This window comes from Mustela putorius, unplaced genomic scaffold (genome assembly GCF_011764305.1).
Source record: "Mustela putorius furo isolate JIRA1106 unplaced genomic scaffold, ASM1176430v1.1 tig00537294_pilon_pilon_pilon, whole genome shotgun sequence".
In the NCBI taxonomy this organism is placed as follows: domain Eukaryota; kingdom Metazoa; phylum Chordata; class Mammalia; order Carnivora; family Mustelidae; genus Mustela; species Mustela putorius.
In genome coordinates, this window is record NW_025422432.1 from 59776 (window position 1) to 71817 (window position 12042).

The 12042-nt window shown below is 41.2% G+C and overlaps 1 long non-coding RNA gene across 1 annotated transcript; it reads left to right on the top strand.

Moving 5' to 3' along the window:
- The first annotated feature begins 610 nt into the window (after nt 1-610).
- On the top strand, nt 611-11106 carry LOC123390240. Its single transcript, XR_006604890.1, has 4 exons — nt 611-746; nt 10100-10142; nt 10805-10859; nt 11072-11106. It is a non-coding gene; the product is annotated as an uncharacterized LOC123390240 (long non-coding RNA).
- The last annotated feature ends 936 nt before the right edge of the window (nt 11107-12042 follow it).

Consider the following 12042-nt stretch of genomic DNA (forward strand, 5'->3'; position numbering starts at 1 on the left):
AAATCTTCTAGAAAATGAGACTATGGATTTTAGAGCTGAGTGATCCTCTAAGATCATTTAATTTCCCTAAGTGACATCTCATCTCTGTTTCAATGCTACAGCAGATAAGAAATGTGTCAATCTTTAGAGTTAGGAAACCATGTATAATCACATATCCTGAGAGTATCTGTACTTACGATAGCCTAGTTTTCCTAAATGTACTTGCCTCAGTATTCTAATTTGTGGTTGGGAACATAGGACAGCAGACCTGGACCTCTAGAGAGTGAAAGGTTCCAGAGAAGATGCTTATAGGACAAGATAAGCCCTTTGGAGGGGCTGCTCCTTTGAAATCTTCCCTCCATACTCTCTATGCCAACTTGGCCAACCCAATCCTAGTAGAATGCTAAAGGAGGTCTTCCCTGAGCATTGGCTGCCAAGGCAGAGCCCATGGGCAGCTGCAGGAAGGGGCCTCTGATGGACACATCTCAGAGAAGAGACCCAAGCAGCTCGCACATTGGCTGGGCCCTGTCAGGTTGACCTTGCAATGACCATTGTGCTGTCATATGGAGTCACAGCCTTGAGGGGTAATATTGTTTTGGCTGAGAGAGGCAGGGGGTTGAGAGATGGCACCGATTTGGCGGCTGGCCATACCTCCTCCGTCATGTGTCAGCCTTCTACTACTACTTGGTTTATTCCTTTGGAGGCTTTGGCTGCTCTTCTCTGGAAGACAGAGCAGGGAACAGGAGGCAGCCAAGAGAGCCTCAGAGGTATGTGATGCAACCTTCCCTGGAAAACCACTGCTCCCCGTCCCTGCCTCTGAAGCACTGGGAACGCCTACCTCTTGGGCCAGGGGAGGAACTGGGTGGGGGAAGAGGGGAGTTGAGACAGTGCCTATGGATGTCTTCCTAGAAGTGTCAATCATGCTCAGTCGTGTTCCTTTCAGTTTATTTCAGCAAACCTTGAGCTCCTATTATGTATGGTGGCGCACTAGACATTGAGGAAAAATAAAACCCCAACCGCACCCTCTAGGAGCTCTAGGCGAACCTGTGGGGAGAGATGGATATATACATAATGAAAGAGAAAATGATAAGAGTTAGTAGAAGTATAATAGTGCTGAAGGGGTTGGAGGCAGTCTTTTGAAGCAGGGGGATCTAGAAAATGCCTCTGGGGGAGCTCAGGATTGAATTGTCCTTCAGAAGAAGGGAAGGGCTTTGGACATGGATAGGGTGGATGGAAGACAGTAGGCACGACTTTCCAGTTGGAAGGAATGGATTGGGGAAAAGCGGGGGAAACTGAAGAGTGTCGGATATGTTTGAAGAGAGGACACCTATGTGGTTGGAATGTAGAAGTATAGGGAGGTCAGTGACAGAAAAATCTGGAAAATTGACAGAAGTGACATTGTAGAGGGCTTTCAATGCCAGGCTGAAGAGTTCATACATACATAAATATATGTATGTATATGTACATATATATATATCCATTCTATATGCAATGGGAAGATGTCAGGGGGCACCTGGGTGGCTCAATTGGTCTGTGACTCTTGATTTAGGCTCAGGTCATAATCTCAGGATTATGAGATCAAGCCCGGTGACCTGCCTTGCGCTCAGCAGGGAGTCTGGCTCTGTCCCTTCCTCCTTTCTCCCTCCCCTCTCCCTGCTCCACGCTCTCTCTCTCTCAAATATAAATAAATCTTAAAAGAAAAAAATTATGTCCAAGGGTTTTTTTAAGATTTTATTTATTTACTTATTTTTTAAGATTTTATTTATTTATTTGGCAGACAGAGATCACAAGCAGGCAGAGAGGCAGGCAGAGAGAGGAGAGGAAGCAGGCTCCCTGCTGAGCAGAGAGCCCGATGCTGGGCTGGATCTCAGAACCCTAAGATCATGACCTGAGCCAAAGGCAGAGGCTTTAAACCACTGAGCCACCCAGGTGCCTTGTCACATTTTTTTTTAAAGAAAGGAAATTTGTATATTATTTTATAATTTTATAATTTTAATTGCTGTATAGTTAACATACAGTGTTATATTAGTTGCAGGTGTACAATATAGTAAATCAACAATTCTATACATCACTCAGTGCTTATCCAGATAAGTGTACTCTTAATCCCGTGCACCCATCCCCCACCCCCCACCTCTGGTAACCATGTTTGTTCTCTGTACTTGAGTCTCTCTTTTGATTTCTCTCTTTGTTTTTCCTTTGTTCATTTGTTTTGTTTCTTAAATTCCGCATGTGAGTGAAATCACGAGGAATTTGTCTTCCTCTGACCAGCTTATTTCACCTCGCGCGTTATATTCTCTAGATCCATGCACGTTGTTGCAATTGACAAGGTTTCGTTCATTTTTTTCAAGATTTCATTCATTTTTATGACTGAACAATATTCCATTGTGTGTTTGTGTGTGTGTGTGTATCACATATTCTTTATTTATTCATCTGTCAGTGGACACTTGGAGTCCTTCCATCATTTGGCTTTTGTAAATAATGCTACTCTGGGGACACCTGGGTGGCTTAGTTGGTTAAGTGTCTGCCTTCGGCTCAGATTATGAATCTGGGGTCCTGGATCAAGCCCCGTGTCAGGCTCCCTGCTCAGGGGGAGCCTGCTTCTCTCTTTCCCTCTGTCCCTCCGCCTCACTCATCCATTCTCTCTCCGTCAATTGAATAAATAAAATCTTTTAAAAAAATAATGCTGCTATATACATAGTGGTACTATATCCTTTTGAATTAGTGTTTTCAAAGTTTCTGGGTAAATATCCAATAATGCAATTACTGGATAATATAATTCTATTTTAAATTTTTAAAACTATTTTACTTATTTATTTTAGAGAGAGAGAGAGAACACGACTGTGGGGGATGGGCAGAAGGCGAGCGAGAGAATCTCAAGGAGACTCAGCCCTGAGTGTGGAGCCCAACCTGGGGTTTGATCTCATGATTCTGAGATCACGACCTGAGCTGAAATAGAGAGTCGGACACTTCGCTGACTGAGCCACCCAGGCACCTCTCTTCGGCCCATTTCTAATTGGATTACTTGGTTTTTGGGGTGTTGAATTGTGTAATTTCTCTCTCTCTATTGGATAGTAACCCTTTAACGGATATGTCATTAGCAAATATGTTCTCCCACTCAGTAAGTTGTTTGGTTTTGTTGGTTGCTTCCTGTGCTGTGCAGAAGCTTTTAGTTTTGGTGTAGTCCTAACAGTTTATTTCTGCTTTGCTTTCCCTTGCCTCAGGAGGCATATCTAGAAATATGTTGCTGTGGCCAATGTCAGAGAACTTACTCCCTGTGCTCTCTTCCAGGATTTTTATGGTTTCAGGTCACACATAGAGGTCCTTTACCTGTTTTGAGTTTATTTTTGTGTATGTTGTAAGAAAATGGTCCGATCTCATCCTTTTGCATTTAGCAAGTCAGTGTTCTCAACACCATTTGTTGAAGAGACTTTTTCCCATCACATATTTCCTCCTTTGTCAAAGATTAATTGACCATATCATCATGAGTTTATTTCTGACTTTCTATTCTGTTCCATTGATCTGTGTGCCTGTTTTTTTTGTGCCAGTACCATACTATTTTGATTGTTAAAGCTTTGTAGTAGTAGTATACCTTGGAATCTGGGATTGTGACCCCTCCAGATGTGTTTTTTTTTCCTCCCCTAAGATTGTTTTGGCAGTTTGGGATCTTTTGTAGTTCTGTACAAATTTTATGATTGTTCTAGTTGCGTGAAAAATGTTCCCTGACATTTAGTAAGTGCTCCCTGGGTGTCTGTGAAATGAATACATGACTTTTCAATTTTAACCTGGGTGACGGACAAGATGATGGCATTTTGAACAACATAGGAAACATTAGGCAGACGTTGTGTGGTAGGAGGCTGAAAATGAACTCTACCATTTGAAGTGCTTGTAAAATCTATGCAGAGATGTTCACCTTGCCGCTCAGATTAATTGTCTAGACCTGTGCTACCCAGTCCGGTATCCACTGGCCACGTGGCGCCATTCAAATTTAAATTAACCAAAATTACATACAATTTAAAATTCAGTTCCTTACTCGCACTGTGGACGTTTCAAGTATCACATGTGGCTAGAGGCTATCACATTGGACAGAGCAGATCTTGGATATTTCATCATCATAGAAAATTCTATTGGACAGCATTAGCCTATACTCTAGATCTTGGAGGTAGATGTAGTTATCAACATATTTGGCCACAAAGTTCCTTTCAGTGTTTTTTTCTTCTCATAAACATCTCTCAAACACAGCAATCCCACTTGAGTATTACTGTCCTCACTAGGACTTCATCTTTTTATGGTATGCTGGCTGGTCTCCTACCAACTTTTTCCAGCCTAGAGCATAGAACATAGCCCTGGCTTTATGGAAGAGAAACCACACGCACAGAGCTTCCCACGGCTGACTGTGTCACTCGCCAAAACTGACTGAACCAACAAAAACAAAATCTCTCAGCACCCCACCCCCTGCAGCAGCTTTTCCCAGCCTGTTTTGGACCCTGAAAACTTTCGTTGTCAAAATTTGTCAACCCCTTGGGAATTTATACATCGCTTTATCTCTTTTTCATAATACATGATAAGTGACATTAGGTATATAATATTTTCATTTTAAAGCAGCATGTTTTTTAAAGTTGGAAAGTTCATTTTAACATCTTTAAGAGGAAAAGACGAATGCCCACTTTCCCCCATGTAACAGGTGAGGCATGAAAGTTCATTGACTTTAACAGGTGTGCATTGTTCCAGAACACTTAGATATAAGAAAGGGCAAATATAGTTCCTTGTCTACATTGAGTATAATCTGCTTTAAGCCTCCTATGACCTAGGTTGGCTAAAAAGCCCAGGGTCTGTTTTTCCTCCCCCAAACTTTGTACTGTATGGGAGTTCTGGAGCTTTTGGCAGTTTATCCCAAATGGTGGAAGGTCATGTCCTTTTTTAAAAAAACAAAGATTTTTTTTTTTATTTATTTGGGGAGAGCGTGTGCGCAAGCAGTGAGGAGGGGCAGTGAGGGGGAGAGAGAGAGAGAAACCTCAAGTCGGTTTCCCACTGAGCATGGAGCCCAATGTGGGGCTTGATCCCATGACTCTCAGATCAGGACACGAGCCCAAATCAAGAGACACTCAACCAACTGACCCACCCAAGTGCCCAGATGGTTAGGTTCTTAAACCATGGGAGTAACTGTTGCTTTTCATCTTGGGCATCTGAAGGCAAAAATGGTGGCTCAAGGGCACCTGGGTAGCTCAGTGGGTTAAAGCCTCTGCCTTTGGCTCAGGTCATGATCTCAGGGTCCTGGGATCGAACCTTGCATCGGGCTGTCTGCTCAGCAGTGAGCCTGCTCCCCACCCCCCTGACCCCCGCGTGCCTCTCTGCCTACTTGTGATCTCTTTCTGTCAAATAAATAAAAAAATAAATCTTTTAAAGAGTGCATAATGAATCTTCGTGATTCCATAACCCACATTGTTTTGACAAGGCAAATGTCGGGTAACATAATTTCATTCCTAATTAAATGCGTGTTTCTAAAAGGTAAAGACTCTTTTAAGAGAAAATACTTAATCACAGTATCATTATATGCCTAAAAATTTAACAATCATCTTTGAGTACCATCAAATATCCATCAGTATTCAAATACCAAATGTATCATAAATGATAAAAATCATTTTTGACAGTCTGTTTGACTCAAGATCTAAGTAAGGTTCACATATTGAGATTGGTTGGTGTGTTTAATTTCCTTATAATTTATAGATTCCCTACCTCCATATCTTTCTTTTATTCTTTCCATTTATATGTTAAGGAAATGGATCATTTGTCCTCTAGGGTTTTGCATGCAAGGTTTTTACTGATTAAATACTCATGTTGTTATTTAATATGTTCCATTTTTCTTCTCTTTTTCTTTAAATGGGGAAGTTGGATCTAAGTCTTATCAGAATTACTTTGGAGGGATGGGAGACAATTTCAGAGGTCATGATGATTATTAGGAGGGACACAATTCTGGTATTTTATTTTATTATTATTATTACTTTTTAAAAGATTTTATTTATTTATTTGGCAGACAGAGATCACAAGTAGGCAGAGAGGCAGACAGAGAGAGAGAGGGGGAAGCAGGGTCCCCGCTGAGCAGAGAGCCCAATGCGGGGCTCGATCCCAGGACCCTGGGATCATGACCTGAGCCAAAGGCAGAGGCTTTAACACACTGAGCCACCCAGGTGCAGAGGCTTTAACACACTGAGCCACCCAGGTGCAGAGGCTTTAACACACTGAGCCACCCAGGTCTGGTCTTTTAAATGCCATTTTCTAGGGGCACCTGCCTGGCTCAGTCAGTAGAGCATGTGACTCTTGATCTTGGGATAGTAAGTTTGAGCCCCACACTGGATGTAGAGATTATTTCAAAAAAAAATCTTAAAAAAAAAATGTCATTTTCTAAATTATGTCAACACTTCAAAATAGAGTGCCTGGGTGGCTCAGTTGGTTAAGCAACTGCGTTTGGCTCAGGTCAGGATCCTGGAGTTCCGGAATTGAGTCCCGCATCAGGCTACCAGCTCCATGGGGAGTCTGCTTCTCCCTCTGATCTTCTCTCCTCTCATGTTCTCTCTCACTGTCTCTATCGAAAATAAATAAAATCTTTAAGGATTTCTTTTTATTCAATTATTTGACAGACAGAGATCACAAGTAGGTAGAGAGGCAGGCAGAGGGGAGAGAAAGAGGAGAAGCAGGATCCCTGCTGAGCAGAGAGCCTGATGTGGGCCACCATCCCAGGATCCTGAGATCATGACCTGAGCTGAAGGCAGAGGCTTAACCCACTGAGCCACCCAGGCACCCATAAATAAAATTTTTAAAAATAATAATAAATACCTCAAAATAAAATGGACTTTTCAAAAAAATAAGGGGCGGTTCCTATATTGACCTTTTATCTAAAAATCTTGCTTAATTTGCTTATCAATCCTGAAAATGGATCGGTAGATGCTTTTCCAAAGGCATTTTGTGATTCCCTACACAGTCCCATTGTCTGCATATGATAACTTTATTTCTTCTTTTCTAATCCTATGACTTCTATTTCTTTTCCTTGCTTTGTTGCATGGAGTAAGATTCCCAGTACTGTGTTCAGTAGATAGTGGGGATTTTTATCTTCTTTCTTTATGTAGAGGAAGTTTTTCTTTAACTCACCATTTATGCATAATGTTTGCTGTGTGGCTTTTGTAAATATTGTTTAGCAGATGAAGAAAGCTCCCTTTTACTTCTGGTTGCTAAGAATTTTAGCGTGAATGGGTGTTGAATTTTATCAAGTACTTTTTCTGCCTCTATTGAGATGCTCATATGATTTTTCTTGTTTATTCTATTAAAGTGCTGAAATACAATGAATTTTTAAAGTATTAAACCAACTGTGAATTCCTGAAACAGATATAACATGTTTGTGACACTGTTCATGATCCTTTTTATATATTGTTGGATCACGTTTGCCGATATTAAGTTTAGGAATTTTGCGTCTGTTTCCTTGAAAGAGACTGACCTGTGAGTTTTCCTTTCTAATAATGTCTTGATCAGATTCTAGAATCAAGGTTAATTCAGCCTCCCAAAGTAAAGGGAGAAGTAACTTTTCTTTTCTACCTCATTAGCATAACCAAGGCATTCCTATCACTCAGGAAATTCCCAGTGTTTTTTTTTTTTTAAACAAAGCACCAGACAAGTGTCTCACCAAACCGCTTTTTTTTTTTAATAGATTTTATTTATTTACTTGACAGAGAGACAGATCACAAGCAGGCAGAGAGGCAGGCAGAGAGAGAGGAGGAACCTGCTGAGCAGAGAGCCCGATACGGGGCTCGATCCCAGGACCCCTGAGATATTGACCTGAGCCGAAGGCAGAGGCTTTAACCCACTGAGCCACCCAGGTGCCCCCCCAGTGTTTTTGAAGCTCTGTGTCAGGAGTCTGGGACAAACACCAGATGTGTTATTATAACACCACATAGACACACACACACACACACACACACACACACACACAGAGTTGGGGGGGAGATTGAAAAATTAGCTGATATTAATATATTTCTGGAGGCTGATGAATCCGAACTTCTTGAGGCAGGCTGGAAACGTAGGCAGGGTTTCTATTTTCAATCTTTTAAAAAAAAATTAAATTCAATTATTTATTTTAAAAAATATTTTATTTATTTGACAGAGAGAGAGAGACAGTGAGAGAGGGAACACAAGCAGGGGGAGTGGGAGAGGAAGAAGCAGGCTTCCAGCTGAGCAGGGAGCCAGATGTGGGGCTTGATCCCAGGACCCTGGGATCATGACCTGAGTAGAAGGCAGATGCTTGATGACTGAACCACCTAGGTACCCCTAAGCATCCAACTCTTGATCTCAGCTTAGGTCTTGATATTGATCTTTATCTTGATCTTAGGTCATCAGGTCAAGCTCTCCATTGGGCCCAGTATGCAGCCAACTTAAAACAACAACAACAACAACAACAACTGATTTTTGTGTGTTGATACTGCATTCTGTAACTTTGCTAAATTCATTTATTAGTTCTAATTGGGTTTCTGTGTGTGTGTGTGTGTGCGTGTGTATTCTTTATGATATCCTGTAAATAAGATTATGTCGTCTGTGAATAGAGATAGAGATTGTTTAACTTTTCCTCTTCAAAGGAAAGGATGGTTTTACTTTTCTTACCTAATTGCTCTGGTTGGAGTTTCTAGCACAATGTTAAAGAAAAGTAGTGAAGGGGTGCCTGGGTGGCTCAGTGGGTTAAAGCCTCTGCCTTTGGCTCAGGTCATGATCCCAGGGTCCTGGGACTGAGCCCTGCATCGGGCTCTTTGCTCAGCGGGGAGCCGGCTTCCTCCCCTCTCTCTCTGCCTGCCTCTCTGCCTACTTGTGGTCTCTGTCAAATAAAATAAATAAAATATGTAAAAAAAAAGAAAAGAAAAGAAAAGAAAAGTAGTGAAATTGAGCATCCTTGTCTGTTCACTACCTTAAAAGAAAAGCTGTCAGGCTTTCACTATTGAGAATGATATTAGCTATGGGTTTTTCATTAATACCCCTTACTATATTGAGGAAATTCCCTTCTATCCCTAGTTTGTTAAGTGTTTTAATTTTTTTTATTAAATCATGAATAGGTGTTGGATTTTGGCAATCCTTTTTCTCCACCAGTTGAGATAATTGTCCAGTTTTTTTCCCCTTTGTGTTATTAATGTGGTGTATCACATTGATTTACTTTCTTATGTTGAACCAGGATTCTTGGGAGAATTTTTGCTTTTAACACTTTTATTCAACATTGTTTAGCTAAAACATTTTGGCAATACTATGAATATTATGTAGGCTCTTGTAATACACTCTCCGAGACTGATGTCATGATTCAAAAGGGAGAAATAAAAATTGTTTTATTTGAAATGGTAACAAATGTAATTCTGCCTTTAAAGTGACTTGGAACGTGCTTGCAAAAAACTCAGGAGTTTATGTTACTGATCGGGAAATTCTGCCCTATAGGATAAAATAAAAATTCCATCATTTGGCAAAATCTGGCTTCCACTTCTATTTTCAGCTTTTGTCTTAGCAAATGTGCACCTGACACTCATGACTTTATAATCTTCTTGGGGATGTTGCTTTGGACTTGCCTGGAATGCTCTTTTTTCACCTAAAAACTTTCTGCTGATTTTTCAGACTCCAGTACAATTGGCCACTTCTGGAGTAACTTTTCCCATCTCTCCCAGGCAGTGAATCCCTGTCCTTTTATTCTCTGACGCTTATATTTCTGTTATATATTTATTTATTAATATACCTATAAATTTAAATTTATTTATTAATATATTTAGATGTTTCTGTTCTATATTTATTTACATGTGGTTTATGTGCTCTATATTTACCACACTGTATTATAACTTAGGTGTTTAGACATCTGTTTTCCCTATTAATGTGAATTCCCAGAATACAGGGGTCATATTTACCTTTGTAGTCCTAGCACCCAAGCTACTGCCTAGAACTTAGTAAGCACTCATTAAATGATCAATGAATACATGAATGGGGTGCCAGTTGTGCTGTGGTTATGGACACCGCATGGATCAATATTTGTGTCTGTAAGAGGAAATGTGCTCTTGATTCTCTAACCTAGAACATTTTCTGATTTTATTCTTTTCTCTTTGTGCCTCTCTAGACTTCAAAGAAGCATAAATTCAAAAAGATGCAGAAACTCACAGGTCAGAAAGATCCTATCCTTGATTCTTCAGCTCAAGGCTACTGACAAATCAACTGTGGGTCTGCTTTAAGACTCCAGACTTTAATAACAGGTTGAGGGAGGGAATTGGAAAAAGATTATGTAAATGAAAGAAATGTGCTTATTCTTTCTAGCATCTCCAAAGATGCCAGATTCTTTTGAGCAACTTCCAAAGAGATGTAAACAGATTGATAATTCTTCCTATGCTTCCTTTCCCCATGCTTTCTTGCCTAATTTTCCTTTTGTGTAGAACTCAAAGTATCAGGAAAGAAATTGGGTGAGATTAATGTTTGGTGCAGGAAGTTCCAATAACTTTTTCCCCTGTCATAGGCACTGGATAGAATCCTTTGGGGGAAAAAAATATGTGTTATGAACTTTGGTTCCCCTACTCCAACTCCCTACTCGCATGATTGTTCCTGCTCTTTCCAACAGCTTCATCTACTCCACGGTGAAGGCAGCATAGTAGAGTTCAAAATATAAAAACTTGAGCCCTGGGTTAAGTCTGAGCTCTACCACTAATTAACTTAATGACCCTAGGCATGGTTTCACCTTTTTGTTTTCTTATGTGTACAACAAGGGGGTGGAATAAGGTAGAGGTGGTATCAACAATTAGGGTGCTAAAAGCTTCTTTATCTCTGCTCCCAGCTTCCCAGTGGGAAGAAAATCTTAGGATGAGCTGCTCCGAAGCTAATGGGACACAGTGAGTAGAGTTGACCTTCACTATCTATTCCTCCTCTCTTCAGCTTACTCTACTGATAAGCTCTATAGGAGTGAAGAGAAAGGTACCTAGTACTGTTTTACTTCCTTCAGAATGATAGCTGTTCCTTTTCTAAGTCAAGTCACTATTCTTACTGGTTTCCTTACTAGTACTTTAATATCACTTCAGTGACATTGACCTACTCTTGTATCCAGATTTTCAGGTCTCCCTATGGGATGGGCCCAGGAGTTCGCATTCTGGTCAATGGAGAGAAGTCTTCAACAGATCTTCCAACATCTGGAATGTGCAAGGTCAGGGAAGGTCGTTTCTGGGAGGAGGTTGGGTGGTGGAAGTTTTTGTTTTTTGTCTTAAGTAAACTCTACTTGAATTGAATTGAATTCTAGAGATCAAGAATTGCATGCTCTACCAACCAAGCTAGCCAGATGCCCCAAAGGGGGTAGAACTTGTAAGAGGGAGGGTGGAAGAGACCGAAGAAGGGAGGTTGGAAAGAGGGAAAGAGGGAGGGAAAAAGAGAGGGAAAAGAGAGATTGCTAGTTGGTTGCTTATTTACTTAGTTTGGGCGGTAAACTATGGCTCCGGATTTGCCGGGTTGTTCCTTTAGAAAAGACTGGAAGGTGGGACAGGCTGGAGTTGCTGCATAATGATCCGGAGGAGCTGCTGTCCTTAGGAGAATGTTTTGCCTGCTTACAGCCACAACAGGGTAGAACAGGCTCCTGAGGCACAAGCACAGAGGAGGTTGAGGAAGAAATGTGGGAAAACCTATCTCCCTGTCTTGAGGTGAGAGGACACACACCTACTGTGGGAACACAGCACAGGTCCTCTGAGAGGAGTGGTCACAGTTCCTCAGATAGAACTCACTATAGTCCCTCTGAAAGAAATGGACGCAGTCCCTCTGAGAGAAACAGAGACAGTCATTCTGAGCAGAACCAACAGAATCAGTCTGAAAGGGCTAGTACAGTTGGTGTGGGAAAACCCATCTCAGTGCCTTGGAAGTGAGAGGACACAGCCCTATTGAGAGAAGACAGCACAGACCCTCTGAGAGGAGTGGTCACAGTTCCTCAGACACAAGTCACTGTAGTCCCTCTGAAAGAAATGGATGCGGTCCCTCTGAGAGGAACAGAGACAGTCATTCTGAGCAGAGCCAACAGAACCAATTTGAAAGGGG